Below are 19100 nucleotides of genomic sequence, written 5' to 3' on the forward strand. Positions count from 1 at the left end.
TTTTTTTTTTTTTTTTTTTTTTTTTGTTTTTGATGTTGGATCCAGTCAAGTTATCAGATCATAAATATGTTCTTAATAAAATAATATTTTATTAATTTTTTTCTTTTAAAATTGTAATTGTGTATTTAAAAATTTTAAATTCAAATTGACTACTAGCGGTTGGAGAGAGGAACGAAACAATCCTAATAAGGGTACGAAAACCCCACCCTAATAGGCACGTTTTAAAACTGTGAGGCTGATGGCAATACCTAATGGGCAAAAATAGACAATGCCTGCTAGCAATGCGTTTGGACTAATGATATCAAATCAGTCACTAGGTGATGTGCCAGTGGACACTTGACCCTCAGAAGGGGTCGATACTAAGATCCCACATCCATTAGAGATGTGAAAAATAATTTCTTATAAGGGTCTGAAACCCTTTCCCTAGTAGATGCGGTTTAAAACTGTGAGAGAGATAATGAGACGTGACAAATGAAAGTAGACAATATCAACTAATGGTGGTCTTGGATTGTAACAAATGATTATCAACTAATAGTGGTCTTGGATTGTAACAAACGATTGGCTAGAATAGATCATTTGTTTATTCTTATAAGGGTATGAAAACCCTCTCCCTAGTAGATGCTTATAAGGGTCTGAAAACCCTCTCCCTAGTAGATGCTTATAAGGGTCTGAAAACCTCTCCCTAGTAGATGCTCTTTCTAGTAGATGCTTATAAGGGTCTGAAAACCTCTCCCTAGTAGATGCTTATAAGGGTCTGAAAACCTCTCCCTAGTAGATGCTCTTCCTAGTAGATGCTCTTCCTAGTAGATGCTTATAAGGGTCTGAAAACCATGCTTATAAGGGTCTGAAAACCTCTCCCTAGTAGAGATGCGGTTTAAAATCGTGAGGAAAATAACGAGACCGAGACTTAACGAATTAAAGTAGACAATATCAACTAAAGGTGGTCTTGGATTGTAATAAATGATTGGTTGGAATAACTCAGTTAGCCACAAGATTGGAGGTTCAAGCACCCTTTAGGGATGAGAATGAAGCATACCTTATAATTGTGTTTGGTGTTTCTTCTTAGTACAAAGTTTCAATGACCCACCAAGCCCATAATGATATAGAATATTATCCACTTTAGCTCACATTTTGCCTAACAAAATGCCTAACAATAATATTATGGATGTCATAAGTGAGATTTGAATCCACACCCCCTCTTACAAGAACTGAAACTTGAGTCCGATGCCTTAGACCATTTGACCATCCTGACTACTTATTACATGTTCCAAGATTGATTAGAGAGGGAATTTAGCATTCCGTATATGGGTGTGTGGACATCTCCCTAGTAAACGTCTCCCATAATGGTAGTAGATATTATCCACTTTGGCTCGCGTTTTGCCTAACAATAATATGGATGTCAAAAGTGGGATTTGAATCCATGGCCTCTTATGAGGACTAGAACCTGAGTCTGACACATTAAACCACTCGGCTACCCTGACTGCTTATTGTGTGTTCTAGGAATGGTTTGAGAGGGGATTTAGCATTCCGTCTATGGGTGTGTAAACGTCTCCCAAGTAGACGCGTTTTAAAACTGTGAGGCTACCGACGATACATAACAGATTAAAATAGATAATATCTACTAGCTGTTGGAGAGAGGAATGAAACAATCCTAATAAGGGTGCAAAAACCACTCCCTAATAGGTGCATTTTAAAAATGTGAGGCTGATGGCAATACCTAATGAAAAAAATGTACAATGTCTGCTAGCAGTGGGCTTGGACTTCTACAAATGATATCAGAGCTAGTCACTAGACGATGTGCCAGTGGGGACTCTTGGCACTCAGAAGGGGACGATAGTGAGATCCCACATCGATTAGAGATGTGAAGAAACATTTCTTGCAAGGGTCTAAATACCTATCATAGTAGATGCGGTTTAAAACTATGAGGGAGATAACGAAACGTAACGAACGAAAGCAGACAATATCAACTAATGGTGGTCTTGGATTGTAATAAATGAATTGTTGGAATACCTCAGTTGGTTAGAGTGTGTGGCTGTTAAACACAAGGTTGGAGATTCAAGCCCTCCTTCTAGCAATGAGAATGAAGCATACCTTATAATTGTGTTTGGTGCTTCTCCCTATAGTACAAAATTTCAATCAACTTCGGTTTGTGATGGTAACGTGTACAAGAACCAACTAAATCATGTTTTTTGACACTTTTAAAAAGCACTGGTGAGAGTTCAATTGATATCCACCATGGTACGAAGTTCCATTTCTTAACTTTGAAAAGTTCGCCACAAACCCATAATGGTACGAAGTTCCACCATGGCTCGCGTTTTTCCTAATAATAATATGGATGTCAAAAGTAGGATTTGAATCCATGCCCTCTTACGAGGACCAGAACTTGAGTCTGGCACATTAATGACAAAAATGGACAATGTCTGCTAGCAGTGGGCTTGGACTTTTACAAATGATATCAGAGCTAGTCACTAGGCGATGTGCCAGTGAGGACGCTTGGTGTCACAATTGCACTCTTGATGGCAGCAGGCTTGCGATTGTGCAGCACTCACTTTCCGATGACAAGTGAGCTAAGCCAATTTGTTCTTACGTCGCCTACGGCCAAGCGACGTATGCTCGAGCCTCTGGCCTCGATTTAAGAGAAGGTTTTAGAAAATGAGGGTATATAAGCAAGCAAGAGAGTAACAACAATGACTCACAGTATATAACCTTGGGTAGGGAGAAGTTGACAACTAGTCATATCCCTATATAGTACATTCTGAGGCATTTCATGTCTGGCAGGCCTAGACATGATTTTTCCAAAATGTCATACTCCCTAGAAATACAAAAAGGAAAACACTTGAACATGGAAAGACATAAAGGGTTTGGCTTGTTATGGGCATGCGACCATAGGCAACACGCCTTGGACGAGCATGACCATCACATCCTCCCCCATCTAATTGGTTGACGCCTCGGTCAACCGACTACTTTCAAACCTGGCGGTGTGGATGGCGGCGAAGACCAGATCTTCGGTACGTTCCCAACTGGTTTCCTCCGTAGGGAGATTCTTCCATTTGACAAGGAATTCGCGAATCTTCCGTATGGGTCTTCCTATCTTCCTAACTCTATTGGATATGATCTCCTCTATTTCTTTGGTGTCTCTTTGTTTCAGATCAATGCTCGGTCTCGTGATTACATTTCGCTGGTCGTCGTCTGGGTCAGGGTGATAGGCTTCAAGTTGCTCACATGAATTACTGGGTGGATTTTCATCCATGTGGGTAGTGCAACTCTGTAGGGAGTAGCCCCAGTCTTTTTAAGAACTTCAACCGGGCTTTCATATTTTCGAACTAGTCTATGGTCCATTCGGCTGCGGAATCTTATCTGTTCTAGTCTCAACTTGATGAGGACTTAGTCTCCTGCTCGGAATTGGAGGGGGCAACGCTTGTTGTCCGCCCACTTCTTCATATGCTTTAAAGCTTTCTCCAAATAAGCCCGGGCTATATCTGTTGTCTGCTTCCATTCTCTGGTGAAATTTTGAGCTTGAGAGTTTTTTCCTGCATAAGGATGATCAATAATATGGGGCAAGGCCGACTGTCGTCCACTTATAATTTTGAAGGGGCTCTTTCCCGTAGATGAACTCGTCTAACAATTGAAACAAAATTGGACGACATCGAGCAGTTGTATCCAGTTCTTCTGGTGAGCGTTGACGAAGTGACATAAGTATTCTTCGAGCAAGCAGTTAAACGGTTCTGTCTGTCCATCGGTTTAAGGATGATATCTCGAGGAGATGTTAAAGTCGTCCCCAAGATGGCGGATAACTCGGTTTAGAATGTGCCGATAAATCTACCATACCTATCGCTGATGATGCTCAATGGAATGCCCCATAACTTTACAATGTGTTTGAAGAATAGTTGGGTTGTTAGTTCAGCTGAGCATAATTTGGGGGTGGGAACGAACGCCGCATATTTCGAGAATCGATCTACGATAACCAAGATGGTGTCATGTTCCCCGACTTTTGGGAGGTGTGTTATGAAGTCCAGAGACACACTTTCCCAAGGCCTCGTTGGTACGGGTAGAGGTTCCTAGAGTCCTGAGACTTTGGCTTTCTCCACTTTGTCCTGTTGGCAGATGAGGCACGTCTTGGTGTACTGCATGATCTCGTCTCGCATATTTGGCCAGAAGTACCTTTTTTTTATTAAGGCATATGTTCGTTGCCACCCAGGGTGTCCGACTCATAAGGTATCATGACATTTCTGAATGAGCTTCTTCCTCAGTTCTCCTATTCTTGGAACATATAATATGTTTCCCTTTGTCATTAGAAGGTCTCCCTCGACCCAAAACTATCGTGTCTTCCCAGCTTTGTCTAGTTCAACGACGGCTTTGGCCAATGGGTCTTTATGTAAATGTTCTTTGATGATGTCGCACATCGATCCATCGATCTTACTCGAGTGAATATGGGCTAACATGCACAGGGCCGCATGTTCGCCCTTTCGACTCAGCGCGCCGGCTGCTTAGTTACTCTTTCCTGCCTTGTGTTCGAATTTGAAGTCGAATTCAACCAATGACTCTTGCCACCGGGCTTGTTTTGCCGTCAATTTTGGTTGATTGAAGAAGTGGCAAATGGTGCTGTTATCCATCTTCACTACGAATTGTGATCCCAAGAGGTACTGTTTCCAGACTCGTAGGCAATGGACCACAACCAACATTTCTTTTTTAGAGACAGTGTACCTTCTTTTAGCATCATTAAGCTTTCGACTTTCATAAGCGATGGGGTGACCTTCTTGAATAAGGACACCGCCTAAGAAAAAGTCGGAAGTATCCATCTCTATTTCAAACGGTTTAGTAACATCTACTAAACTGAGGATAGGACCCCTCGTCATGGTTGCCTTCATATCTTCAAAGGCCATTTGGCATTCATTTGACCATGACCAAGGGTGGTCTTTATTCAAGAGTTCTGTTAATGGAGTGGTTCGTCGTGAAAACCCTTCGACGAACCACCTATAATAGTTTGCCAATCCTAGGAAGGATTGCACATAGGATACTGAAGTAGGAATTTTCCACTCTTGGATAGCTTTTATCTTGTCGCTATCCATACTGATCTGTCTACAACTAATGACATGTCCAAAAAAGTTGATACATGTTTGTGCGAAGGCACATTTTTCTTTCTTGACGTACAATTGATTCTACCGCATCTTGTCAAACACTAGCTTCAACCTTGTGCTCCTTCAGGGTTGTGCTATATATAACTATGCTGTCGAGGTATACTATGACGAACTGATCCAAGTATTCATGGAAAACCTAGTTCATTAATGTGCAGAACGTACACGTTTGTCAAACCAAAGGGCATTACTAGAAATTCAAAGGCCCTATATCTTGTTACACACGTCATCTTAGGCTCGTCCCTTCGATGATACGTACTTGATAGTACCCTGATCGTATGTCCAACTTCGTGAAGTATTTGGCACCTTGAAGCTGGTCAAACAAATCAGATATTATCGGCAGTGGGTATTTATTGCGTACCATCACCTTATTTAAGGCTCTATAATCTATGCACAGACGCAACGTCCCATCCTTCTTTTTCTGAAATAGTACAGGGGTTCCATAAGGTGCCTTTGTCGGGCAAATGAATCCTGCTGTCAACAACTCATCTAGTTGTTTCCTCAATTCGGCTAGCTCAGGGGGAGCTATTCGGTATGCGTTCTTTGCTGGGGGTTTTACCCCGGGGAGGAGGTCAATTTCGTGATCAATACCTCGATGAGGTGGTAGTGTTTGTGGTAAGCTCTCTAGCATTATGTCAGCATATGTCTAGTACATCCTTGATTTTGCTTGGAACAATTTCCTCCGTGGTCATTTCTTCCATCAGGGGTATAGCCATAAATGTAGGTTCCTCTCGTGCGAGTCCTCTTTTCAATTGTATAGCCAAGATCATTATAAGATTATTTGGTTGCTTGATGCTTGCAGGTATCACTATGGGGTTGTGATCGGGGATCATCAAGCATTTCGCTAATGGCATTGGGATAACTTTGTGTTCTAGGAGGAAGTCCATCCCAAGTACCACGTCAAAGTCATCCATGCGAACCACGACAAGGTCCATTTATCCTGTCTAGGTCCTTAATTTGAAGGGGACTCTTTTAGAAACTCCCACAATAGGCAAGGCCTTGGAGTTGATAGCTTTCATTTTTCCAGGGTTCTTTTCTATGATCTTCCAACAGATAGTTCTTTTGAGGGTAAGGTCTGTCGTTACTTCCGTTTAGTCTATTGGGGCCTTCATTTCGATGACCTGGCAGTATATATGTTTTGCCTCCAGTGTTTGGGGCCTGTGTCATTTTTCTTTGGAAACTCGCTTCGTTCCCAAAGTCTAGGAGTCTCTCGGCGTTGGCAATTGCAGTAGCTAGATCTTGAATCTTTTTCTCATGTATTTTTGTTTTGGCCTACGGTTGTAACCCATTTATGAAGAAAAATACCTTGTCTTTCTCTGATGTGCCCCTGATATCTAGCATCAGGGTCGAGAACTGTCTAACGTAGTCCCTTATGCTTCTAGTTTGTTTTAGGGTTATTAGTTTTTCCATTGCCATGTGTTCTACGTTTTCGGGGAAGATTTGGTCCCTCAACTCTCTCTTGAGGTCTTCCCATGAGTCGATGGTGCACAATCCATTCTCCATGTCTTGCACCTTTGTACGCCACCAAAGTTTTGCATTGTCTATGAGATGCATTGAGGCTACTATCACCTTTATGTCGTCGGTACAAGTCGTTGTGGCTTTGAAGTACTGTTCGACATCGAAGATAAAGTTCTCCAATTCTTTGGCGTCCCGATTTCCTTTAAAGGGTCTGAGGTCTGGAAACTTCAGCTTGTTGGATCCTGTATTAGTTTGCCCAACCGTGACGTTTTCCACGACTTTCATCGTCATCCTAATTTGGGTGTTCATGTTGGCCATCTTTTCTTGGATGGCATCGATCGTTGTTCTAAATTCGCCAGCTAATCCATTGAACAAACTCATCATTGTATTTTGTAGCACATCGAACTTTTTTCCATGTCCCTCCTTGTGCGCGACAAAGCTATCAAGGCTACTAGAAGGTCTTGAGCTGCTCGTAGGAGCAACTCTTTCTTTGAGCGAGGCCACTTGAAACATTAGTTCTGCGATTGGCAATCCATCCAGGCAGTTGCCCATTGTGTTGATTTGTACGACTTTTCCATTCAATTCCATCACCCGTTTTTTCTAGGAAGCGGATGGTGTCAAGGACTTCTTTGAGGAACAATATTTCCTCCTCTATTAAAGTAAGTCGGTTGGCTTGTGCTTTGGGTGTCGACTTTGTCGTCAACATAGTTTCGGTCTTTGCTATGTCAAGGAGCTAACAAAGCTCTGATACCACTTGTCACAATCACACTCTTGATGGCAGCGGGATTGCGATTGTGCGGCACTCACTTTCCAACGACAAGTGAGCTAAGCCAATTTGTTCTTACGTCGCCTATGGTCAAGTGACGTATGCTCGAGCCTCTGGCCTCGGTTTAAGAGAAGATTTTAGAAAACGAGGGCAGAGAGATTTTTGAAAGAGACGTTATATAAGCAAGAAAAAGAGTAACAATAACGGCTCAAAGTAATATAACCTTGGGTAGGGGAAAGTTGACAACTAGTCATATCCCCCTATAGTACTTTCTGAGGCATTTCATGTCTGGCAAGCCTAGACATAATTTTCCGAAACGTCATACTCCTTAGAAAGACAAAAAGAAAAACACTAGAACATGGAAAGACATAAAGGGTTTGGCTTGTCATGGGCATGCGGCCATGGGCAACACACCATGGACAAGCATGACCGTCACACTTGGGCACTCAGAAGGGGTCGATAGTGAGATCCCACATCGATCAGAGAGGTGAAAAAATATTTCTTGCAAGGGTCTAAAAACCTATCCATAGTAGATGCAATTTAAAACCGCAAGGGATATAACAAGACGTAACAAACGAAAGCAGACAATATCAAGTAATGATGGTCTTGGATTGTAACAAATGTTTGGCTAGAATAGCTCAGTTAGTTAGAGCGTGTGGCTGTTATAACCACAAGGTCGGAGGTTCAAGCTCTCCTTCCAACGATGGGAATGAAGCATACCTTATATAAATAATAGTGTTTGGTGTTTCTCCCTAGTACAAATTCAAATGTGATTCGTTTGAGAGGGAAATTTATCATTCCGTATATGGGTGTGTAAACGTCTCCCAAGTAGACGCGTTTTAAAACTGTGAGGCTGACGACAATACATAACGGATTAAAATAGATAATATGTACTCTCTGTTGGAGAGAGGAACAAAACAAGATGACAATACCTATGATAAAAATGGACAATGTCTGCTAGCAGTGGGCTTGGCACTCAGAAGGGGTCGATAGTGTGAGATCCCACATCAATTAGAGAGGTGAAGAAACATAATGGTGGGGATTGTAACAAATGATTGGGAAAAAAAAAGCAAAAGCAGACAATATCAATTGGTGGTCTTGGATTGTAACAAATGATTGGCTGGAATAGCTCAGTTGATTAGAGTGTGTGGTTGTTAACCATACAATCATGTTTTGACACTTTTTTAAAAAGCATTGGTGAGTTTAGTTGTGAATGTTTGATTAATCCACCACACCTAAATGGTGTGAAAGTTATCTTATTTATAATCAAATGAATTACAAGGATATGGAAATAACAATAAATGGAAAGATACCCATGATAATAAGGCAAATACTAGATATTTGCCTTATAATAAAATATCAAATATAATATATATTGTAAACTATAATTTATTACTAAATATCCTTAACATTAGTTTTTATCCACTATGAAATTCCATTTCTTAACTTTGAAATGTTCGACACAAGCCCGTATTGGTAGTAGATTTATCCACTTTGCCTCGCATTTTTCCTAAGAATATTTGAATGTCAGAAGTGGGATTTGAGAACCCACGCCCTCTTACGAGGCCCAGCACTTGAGTATGGCGCCTTAGACCACTCAGCCATCCTGACTACTAATTGTGCATTCCCAGATTGGTTTGAGAGGGGAATTTATCATTTCGTATATGGGAGTGTAAATGTCTCTCTAGTAGACGCGTTTTATAACTGTGAGGCTGACGACAATACGTAACGGATTAAAATAGAGAATATCTGCTAGCTGTTGGAGAGAGGAACGAAACAATCCTAATAAGGGTGCGAAAACCTCTCCCTAATAGGCGCGTTTTAAAACTGTGAGGCTGTTGGCAATACCTAATGACAGAAATGGACAATGTCTGATACTAGTGGGCTTGGACTTTTACAAATGATATTAGAGCTAGTCACTAGACGATGTGCCAGTGAGGACGCTTGGCACTCAGAAGGGGTCGATAGTGAGATCCCACATCGATTCGAGAGGTGAAGAATCATTTCTTGCAAGGGTTTGAAAACGTTTCCAAACCCTTCCATAGTAGATGCAGTTTAAAAGCGTGAGGCTGATAACGATACGTAATGAACGAAAGCAAACAATATTAATTAGTGGTGGCCTTGGATACCTATAAATGATTGATTGGAATATCTTAGTTTGGTAGAGCTTGTGGCTGTTAACCACAAGTATGGAGGTTCCAGCCCTTCTTCTAATAAGGGTTATGAAGCATTGTAGCATAGCTTATATAAGGGTGTTGGCGTTTCTCCATAGTAGAAATTTTCTTTCCACTTGAACTTCGAGGATATTCTCATTAAATTTTTAAGTTTTAAAAATCACGTTTTGATACTTTTATGTCTTAATACTTTTATTAAAACTCTATTTAGTTCATATCCAACATGTTATAAAGTTCTATATCTTAACACGACAGTCGATATATTATCCACTTTGGCTCGCATTTTGTCATAATATATGAGTTGAAAGAAGTGAGATTATTTGAACCCACACCCTCTTATGAGGACTAAAACTTGGGTCTAGCACCTTCTTCCACTCAGCCGTCCTGACTGCTTATATCGCATTCCAGGATTGGGTTGGGAGGGGATTCTCATTTCGTCTATGGGTGTGTAAACGTGTCCCTAGTAGACGTGCGGAAGCAATTTAGATCTTAGGCACTTTTAGAACATCAATTATAGTAAATAACTAAAGTTTGAATACTAATCTTTTGTAGTTCAAATTCATTTTTCTTCACGAACCGGTTTCGAACCAATACTAGTGTCTTCTCCACTATCCTCCGGCCTTAGAACGAGATTGTGGAATCCGGTGAGTGACTAAACTTGGGAGGAATTTTGTATATATGAAGAGAGTGTTTGTGAGAGGTTTTTCTCAAGGTTTTTCATCAACAAGAACCACCTTCAATGTACCATGATCACTCTATTTACAGAGTCATGTTTGCATGTTCATGCAAATTGAGATCACCAAATTTTGACACTCAAAATTCCACTCAAATGTTTGGGATTATGTGGCAAGCATGCATGCTTGAGTTAACCAAATTTTGACACTCAAAATTCCACTCAAATTTGTGGGGTTTATTTAGCAAGCATGTAAGTTTGGTTAAACCAAATTTTGACACCTCAAAATTCCACTTAACATGGATTTTTCCATTAAATGAAGTCAACATTTAGACTTTGTTCATTTTGATTCAACAATCAATTTGAATTATTAATTTTAAATTAAAGTAATATTAAATGATTAATTAAACTATTTAATTAATATTTAATATTAATTCAAATGTCAATCCCAATTAATTCCGACACATATTTGATCAAGATATTTAAATAAGATTTAAATATTTCAGATTCTCTCTTTTTGTTTAATTCGTAAATAAAACAAAAATGCAGTTAAATATATCGTATATATGTAGCGCATTCTCCCTAATTTGAATTCGAACACTTCGAACTTACTCGTCACATTGTTCTATGGTTTAGTCCGTTATGAGCTAGTAGAGGGACCTAATGGACGTATAGATCATGGGCTCCAACGATCCAAGATTAACTGGTTAAACTCATTAACCTTGTTAACCAACATTCGTTAACTACTAGGACATTCCACTATAGCCTAGTAGTTGCACTCCCCTCACTATAGATATATTTCTGTCCATTTGATATAACCATGTTTAGTAAGTTGATCCTTCACAGATTGTTCGTAACTAGAGCTGGGTCAATTTACCGTTTTACCCCTGAAGTTACTTCTTGTTTCTTATGTCTCACTGATCCTCTAATGAACAATTGGTTTGTGGTCCAACCAGTAAACCGAATCCCTCTCAGGCCAGTGAGAGGGTGGGACCCCTTGTTCAAGACCTAGAGTTAGTACTTAAGGAAACTATCTCTCTTCTATCCCTAAAAGTGGGTAGGAATGAATTCCATCTTGCACCCCACGTCCCTAGCCATTTACCCAGTCTTACCCCTGAAATGGGAGGTTTATTGAGTCGGCGAACTTGAGCCACCCTCACCCATGCAAATCTAAGGATAATTTCGAATAAACAGGAGTTCATGGTTAGCTCAGTATTAAGATCGAGTTACCTAGGTCATTGAATGAAAAGAAAATCAGTCTCAACAGTAAACGACATTATAAAGTGAGAGTGATTTTCTTCATGGTCCGATCTTATGCAATACTCATTGCATAGGACGCCCCCACTCACATGTCTCCACATGTACAATTTTAATGATCACAATGTTTATATCATATACAAAAGTGGGCCGCATCCATAGTGTCCCGAGAATAAGGTACTCAGCCTTATCCTTATACTATAGATCATTTTGACTATATACTTAAACTTGATCAACTCTTATGTCTCTACATATAGTTCAAGTAATCATACTATAGCCAGAGTGTTCTTAGTTTATTGGATTTAGATTAATGATCGTAAAGTTCACTTTATTCAATAACAATCTTTACTGAATAAACAACAATACTAACTTTATTGAAAATAGAATATGTTTTTGTTTACAAACTATGAGTTTTAGGACATAAAACTCAACAATAGTGTCATGCGCCTCATGAACACCCTCATCTGTGCGCATTCGGGCTCGTATACATTCGCACTCATCATCATACTGTACGCGTCCACTCTCATCATCTCTAGGGGAAGTATCCCTATGCTTTTAAACATACAATATGCATGAGGTCCCTCTAAATCCTTCATATTGTCTCGTCTAGCACAACCCTCTAGTCTCATCTCTTTGTTACTCTAGGTAACACATACTCGTGGATATTTATATTAATATCATTTTCATGGTCTTAGAGTTGGGTCTTATGTCGATCTAACGACATGATATAATATGGAACTCATCATCATATAACATGCTCAATATGGAAAACATCATCATATTAAGGTAAAACATCACGCAATTATCATACTCATCATATTGCCATAAAGTGCATCATATATATCAAATACGTCATTCATCAAAATATATATATAATATGCACATCATCAAGCATCATAACTCATACATCATCATACACTCGTACATCATCATATACTAGTATACGACATCATACAATACAACTCATACATCGTCATAACTCATATATCATCACATACTATCATACGAAATCGTACGACACAGTTCATACATCATCATAATTCAATACAATTTTTAGCCTATCCTATAGTAAGGTCACTTACCTGATTAGCTTAGGTGGGTGTCATCAATTTATCCTTAATGAAAGTTCGATTTTGTCATTTGTATTCTGTAATTTCTTGTCATTTGATATTTAATCTGACCTTTCATTTTCTTTACGTACTCTCTTTTATCTTCTAATATTTGTTGCTTCTAATATTTATGATCTTTCATTTTCTTGTTGGCTTCTAATATTTATGATCTTTCATTTTCTTATTAATATTTATCTTTCATTTTCTTTCTATGTCGTTGTACCTCCCTTTATCTTTTAATTTTTGTTCAGAAATATTTTCTCTTACTTCCAAATTTTCCCCATATATTATTTACCAATTTTTAATCTATTCTTACTTCTAAATCATTGTTTTGTTTTATTTTGTTGTTGTTTATTGCCCTATTTTTTTTTCTTTTGATTTCCTTTCTTCCGCCTATTTTTCTTCCCATATTCTAATAGATTTTTTTTTCTCCAAATCTTTCAAGTTTCCGTATTTTTTCTTTTTTTTTTTCTTCTTTCAATTTTGGATTCTCTAATTTTTATTCTTTGTATTCTAATGGATCTTTCTTTCCAAATCTTTCTTTATTTTTCTTTTTTCTTTTTAATTCTTGATTTACATTCCCCAATATTATTAGTTTCTAATTTAATGATCCATTTGGCTAATGATTGACCAAAATTCATACAAAATGATTGACCTAAATAATTGTGAAGTCAAGATCTAAGACATAATTGGTTGTGATTTCCTTTGAAATTTAAAATAAAGTAAAAGGAATGATTTAATGTGTACTTTAACGACAACACCCCTTTTCACCTAAATTTGCATCTACTGGTGAATGCCATTTTCTTTTTCTACTGGTGAAGAAAGCCATTTCTTTTTCTCAAATCTAACATTTTTTTTTCTTTAGGTTCTATTTTTCTTTTCTTTTCCAGGAATGACATCTCTCTCATGAAAATTTAACATTTTTTTTTGTTTTCATTTTTTAGAATTGTTTGACCGTTGGAGGAGGGGTTGATTTGGAGAGATGTATTAGTTACTATTTTATTATTACTTATTTATTTATTCTATTTTATTTTATTTTGTACCATTGTTACAATCCTACTTACTTCATCATCCAAAGAAATCCCAAGCAAGAAATCCAAGCAATACAAAGTAGTAGTTTCTACATAGTGTTTTATAAATCTCTTCTTGATTGGTCTTAATAAAGTGTGCGAGTGTTTCCTACAGAGAGTTGTGTTCAACAATCTGGTATCAGAGACAAGTTATTGTAGGTTATCTGATCGCTTGGAATTCTTAGTATGCTTTGTGGTTGCAGCTCTGCCTGATCTTCCACATCAGAAACGATTTCTTGAGATTAGTAGTGAGTGAGTTTCTTTTGTGTCATGAGTAGTCTGTGACTCTGCAAGTTTTGTGTCAAAAGAGCTTGTTTGGTATTACTAAGGTATAGCCAACACAATGGGTGATTTTTAAATCGTTGGAGGAATAAAAAAACTCAACAACAACTACCACATGTGGGAAACATGCATGATGTTCTATTTTAGGACATGATCTTTGGGAGATCATTGACGGGTGCAAAACGGTGCCTTGCGCAAATGAAGAATCAAAGCAGGCAAAGCAATGTTTGCCTTGAAGATCACAATCGGAGAAGAGATGTTAGAGCATATTTGGGATGACAAGACACCGAAAGAAGCATGGGACACATTCGTGATGTTGTTCTCAAAGAAGAACGATACGAGGCTACAACTTTTGATGAATAAGTTGTTGTCAATTTCACAACGTGACATGACGATTGGTCAGTACTTTCACAAGGTCAAGTTGATATGTGGGGAGATTACTAAACTAGACCCGAAGTCTGCCATTATAGAATCTCGAATGAAGAGGATTATAATCCACGGATTGAGACCAAAATATAAAAGCTTTATTATTGGTGTACAAGGATGGCCCACTCAACCATCACTTGTAGAGTTCGAAAATTTGTTAGCCAGCCAAGAAGCCATGGCTAAACAAATAGGAGGCATCACATTGAAGGGTGAAGAAAAAGCACTCTACACAAGTGAAAACTGGAGCAATAATATGTCGTCTACCAAACGTGGATACAATGGTGACAAAAGAAGAAGTCACCAAGAAACTGTACAACTAGGGAGAGATTAGAAGAACGATAACAATAACTCTAATGGAAAGAGATTTGGAGGCATCGCTACAATTGCTCGAAGAAGGGCCACATGTTTAGAGATTGTTGATCTAAGAAAAAATCTATCAAAATCAATGTGGCATCCTCCAACATGGAGATGGAGGAGGAATGGGATGCAGAGTTATTGTGTGACATAGAAGAAGATGAGCTAGCACTCATGGCGATGATGGGAGACCATATCGATTATGAGAATGATTGGATCATTGATTCAGGATACCCAAACCACATGATTGACAATCAAAGTGGTGAAATGGAAGAGGGGTGACCCTCAGAGAAGAAAGTATTACCAGACCTTGAGCAAATTGAAGAAATTGTTCTGACGGGAGAGAAAACTGAAGAGCTTCTTCCACAGAAGACGGGAGAACAAACGGTATACATTTGCTTAAGTACTGATGTGCCTAAAGATTCAAGTGGCACTAGTGTTGGTGAGCAAGACGTGACTCAATCAAGCGAACCTAGTGAAAAACAAAGGGCACCTCAACAACTAAGACAGTTAGAAATAATCCAAAAGCCAACGCAACTATTGTAGAAGACTGAGTTAATAAGCCAGAGATATATGAGGATGTATCATAAAACTTGGTTTGGCAGAAAGCGATGGAGGAAGAAATTATAGCCCTGGAGCAAAATCAAACTTGGGAACTAAGTGTCAAGATTAAGAGATGTTAAATCTATCTTTTGCAAGTGGATTTACAAAATAAAGTATACCCCGAATGGATCAATCGTGAGATACAAAACTCAGACTGTAGATCCAGGGTTCTCTTAACAATATGGACTAGACTATGATGAAACGTTTAGTCCAGTGACAAAGATCATTATCGTACAAGTTCCTTCAGTACTTACGGTATATAAAGATTGGAAATTTTGGCAGATGAATATGAAGAATATTTTATTGCATGGAGAGTTGGACGAGGAGATCTACATGAACCAACCAAATGGATTCAAAAATGAAGTTGGAGTCATTAGTCAAGATATGTGAAGTCTAAAGAAGCCTCATTTGGATGCAGCCCGACGGACCTTGAGATATGTCAAACCCTCTCTTGGGATCAAATAACCAGAAAAGCATAAATCCACTATGAAGATGGCTCGAGATCTCCAATCCATACTGATATGGATACTCAATCCGTCTACGAAAGTCAGCTGAACGTCATTACAGCTGATTTCTAGATAGACAAAGAATTTTTAAAGACAAATTTTATGTCAACCACCAACTCTTCAAAAAGAAATGCATTCTTCCAAACCTACAAAGAAGCGGAGCGAAATGAGTTAAGAGCTAAGTGGTATTCTCATATGGAAACCGTAGAAGAAAATATACCATTCTTCGAATGGTTTGAAGAAAATATTTTGCAAATATGCACCTTGACTCAGAGAACTTGGAAGACTACCATAAGAGGCGAGGTATATTCAAAACATCCTCCGTTGGAAGAAGTCGAATTTGACAACTACTATGGAGAAAAGGTCAAAGTCAGTCATTTCAAAACTATTCCAGAAGGACTAGAAAGGGGTAATCCGATCCTAAAGGATATCAAAAGTATCTAGCATCAAAATAATTATTCAAACAAGATTTTATCCATGATCTCCACTCAGCTTGAGAGTATCGAGAAAAAAATCTCGAAGAACTCTGGTACTCTTCAAGAACAAGCAGGCAGCTCTGTACCAAAAATCGATGAGTCAATTCCAATACTCAGACCGACAAACCTCGACATATTTACGAAGAGGATTTCAAAAGAAGAGGCTGCAATGGCCAAAATAGAAGAAAAGTTGGATAGGATTCTAAATCCTAGAATAACACATCAGGATTCATCTGTCAATGTCGTTAACAATGACGACGAAATCCAGGAATTCGAAGACGAGATTGTAAATGAGGTAGAAGAACCTCTCTACAATCAAATTGAAAGAATCTCAAAGAGAAGTCAAAATAATACTAGTAATCAGAAAAACTGATATCCTGAACCGTCTTTTTCGGATATTCAATTCGAAGAAAAGACGCTACAAACTCAAGCTCATTAAGATGGTCTAGCAATCTATGAATGGAATATCGATGGATTGTCCGACTATCTGATAATGAATGTTGACAATGAACTGATGATGGCTGTAGGCGCGTATAAATTACAGGGCCATAAATCCGACCATCAAATAACTCAAGTTTTAGTGACCAGATTTACTGAGCAGCTCAAAGACTGGTGGGACAAATATCTCGACGATAGATATTAAACCACTATGTTGTTAGCCCAACTACTTAAATCATCAAAGAAGAAGGTCCATCAACTAGGACCGAAGTACAACATGAAACGGTAGAGGATGCTGTCAACACCCTTGTTTATACCCTCATAGAATTCTTCGTTGGCGACCCCCTGAAATGCCAGGAGAGATCCGCCGAAATACTCATGAACTTGAAATGTCATACTTTAGGCGATTTTAGGTGGTACAAAGACATGTATTTCAGCAAAGTTCTCATTAGAACAAACAGTTCATTGGAATTCTGGAAAGAGAATTTTGTCAATGACTACTAAAACACTTCTCAAGGAGGATCAAAGATGGTCTTAAGACAAAGTATAATGGAACCATTCAATGGAAAACTTTGTCATACGGATCTATAGCATCCTTCATCATAGAAGAAGGACTTAGACTTTGAAATGAGTCAAAGATTCAAAACAAGCTCAATTCTTCGATATCAAACAAAAAAGAGCTTGGAAGATTTTGCGACTAGTATGGATGCAAGGGGATAGAAGCTCCCTCAACCTCTAGAAGAAAGAAGGTTAATACGTATCCAAAGCAATTCATACAGGCCTAGAGAAAAGTATCGGAGTAAACCCGTGCAATCTCAAAAGCCAACGTATTCAAAGAAGAGGTATACTCCTACAAAAAACCATAGAGGAAAGAAAAGGCAAACTTGCTTCAAATGTCGAGAAAAAGGACACTATGCTAATAAATGTCCGATCAAAGGAAAGATCAATGAGTTGGATATTGATCAAGAGCTGAAGGATCAGCTACTACGACTAGTTCTAACCGACTCAGAACAATCCAGCGATGGAGAGATCCTCAAACATCAAGAAGAATCCGATTCATATTCTAGCACAGAATAAGAATCAAAACAAGAAGGAAAAAGGACGTGCGAAGGATGCATAAATGTCCTTACAAAGGATCAAGAAATTCTACTCGAGGTAGTAAAAAAGTTCAAGATCTAGAAATTCAACAGAAAATTGCTCGACGACTTAGGGATGCCATGACAATCTCTAAGCCACTTGAAAGGGAAGAAAGAAATCCTTACAGACTTCAATCAGTTCTCCAAAGGTTTGAAAAACTGAGAGAACTCACTACTCAAGACCTATAAAGAGAGATTAATAATCTCAAACAAGAAGTACAAGCATTAAGATCTGAAACGAGGTCAGAATCTTATATGCTTCGCCAAGAAATTCTCAAACTTCAGGAAAGGCTGCCCGAACAAAGGGAAGCGTCGCAATCGAACCTGGACGAAGATGATTTTCAAAGTTCCTTTGTAGGAGCCATCACCACTTCTCAATATCAAAAATGGTACGCTCTCGTTACTCTAAAAATTTATGATTTCAAAATCACATTAAAGGCTCTCATTGAAACATGAGCCCATCAAAATTGTATTCAAGAAGGCCTAATACCTACAAAGTATTTTGAAAAAACTACTAAAGGTAGAGGTGCAAACAACAACTGACTCAAAATTAATTACAAATTATCAAAAGTCCATGTTTGTAATGACGAAATTTGCTTCGTAAATTCCTTCTTTTAGTAAAGGACTTAGGACAAGAGTTAATCTTAGGTACTCTTTTCATTACTCAATTATATCCTTTCAAAATAACTTAAAAAGTGTTAGAGTCAAAAGCCTTAGGAAAGAAGATAAAATTTAATTTCCTTTCCCCAATATTTTCCTATAAGGATGAGTGAGATAAATAACCTTCAAAAGAATACAATTATTCAATCTATAAATGTATTAAATTACAAAAAAAACAAATCTCTTTTCTGAAAGAAGAGATTTTATTCAAAAGAATAGAAGAACAGCTTCATAGTAAAACTGTCCAGTCTAAAATCAAAACATTACAAGTCCAAATAGAAAGAAAAATTTGTTCAACTATCCTTAATGCTTTTTAGAATAAGAAGCAACATATAGTTAATCTTCCTTATGACAAAAACTTCAAGGAGAAAAATATCCCTACGAAGGCCAGACCTATTTAAATGAATAAAGAATTGCTAACATTCTGCAAAACAGAAATTGATGCTCTTTTGTAGAAGGGTCTTATTAGGCCATCAAAAAGTCCCTGGTCATGCGCGACTTTCTACATCAACAATCAAGCAGAAAAGGAACGTGGAGTCCCGCGACTGATAATAAACTACAAACCCTTAAATAAGGT

The 19100-nt window shown here is 38.3% G+C and overlaps 1 protein-coding gene across 1 annotated transcript in view; it reads right to left on the bottom strand.

The window, feature by feature from the left end:
* Window positions 1-19100, bottom strand: part of LOC111483613 (U-box domain-containing protein 4-like) — a 261990-nt gene that overhangs the window by 34345 nt on the left and 208545 nt on the right. The window lies entirely within an intron of this gene.

Source organism: Cucurbita maxima, unplaced genomic scaffold (assembly GCF_002738345.1).
Source record: "Cucurbita maxima cultivar Rimu unplaced genomic scaffold, Cmax_1.0 Cma_Scf00009, whole genome shotgun sequence".
NCBI classification, from domain to species: Eukaryota; Viridiplantae; Streptophyta; class Magnoliopsida; order Cucurbitales; family Cucurbitaceae; genus Cucurbita; species Cucurbita maxima.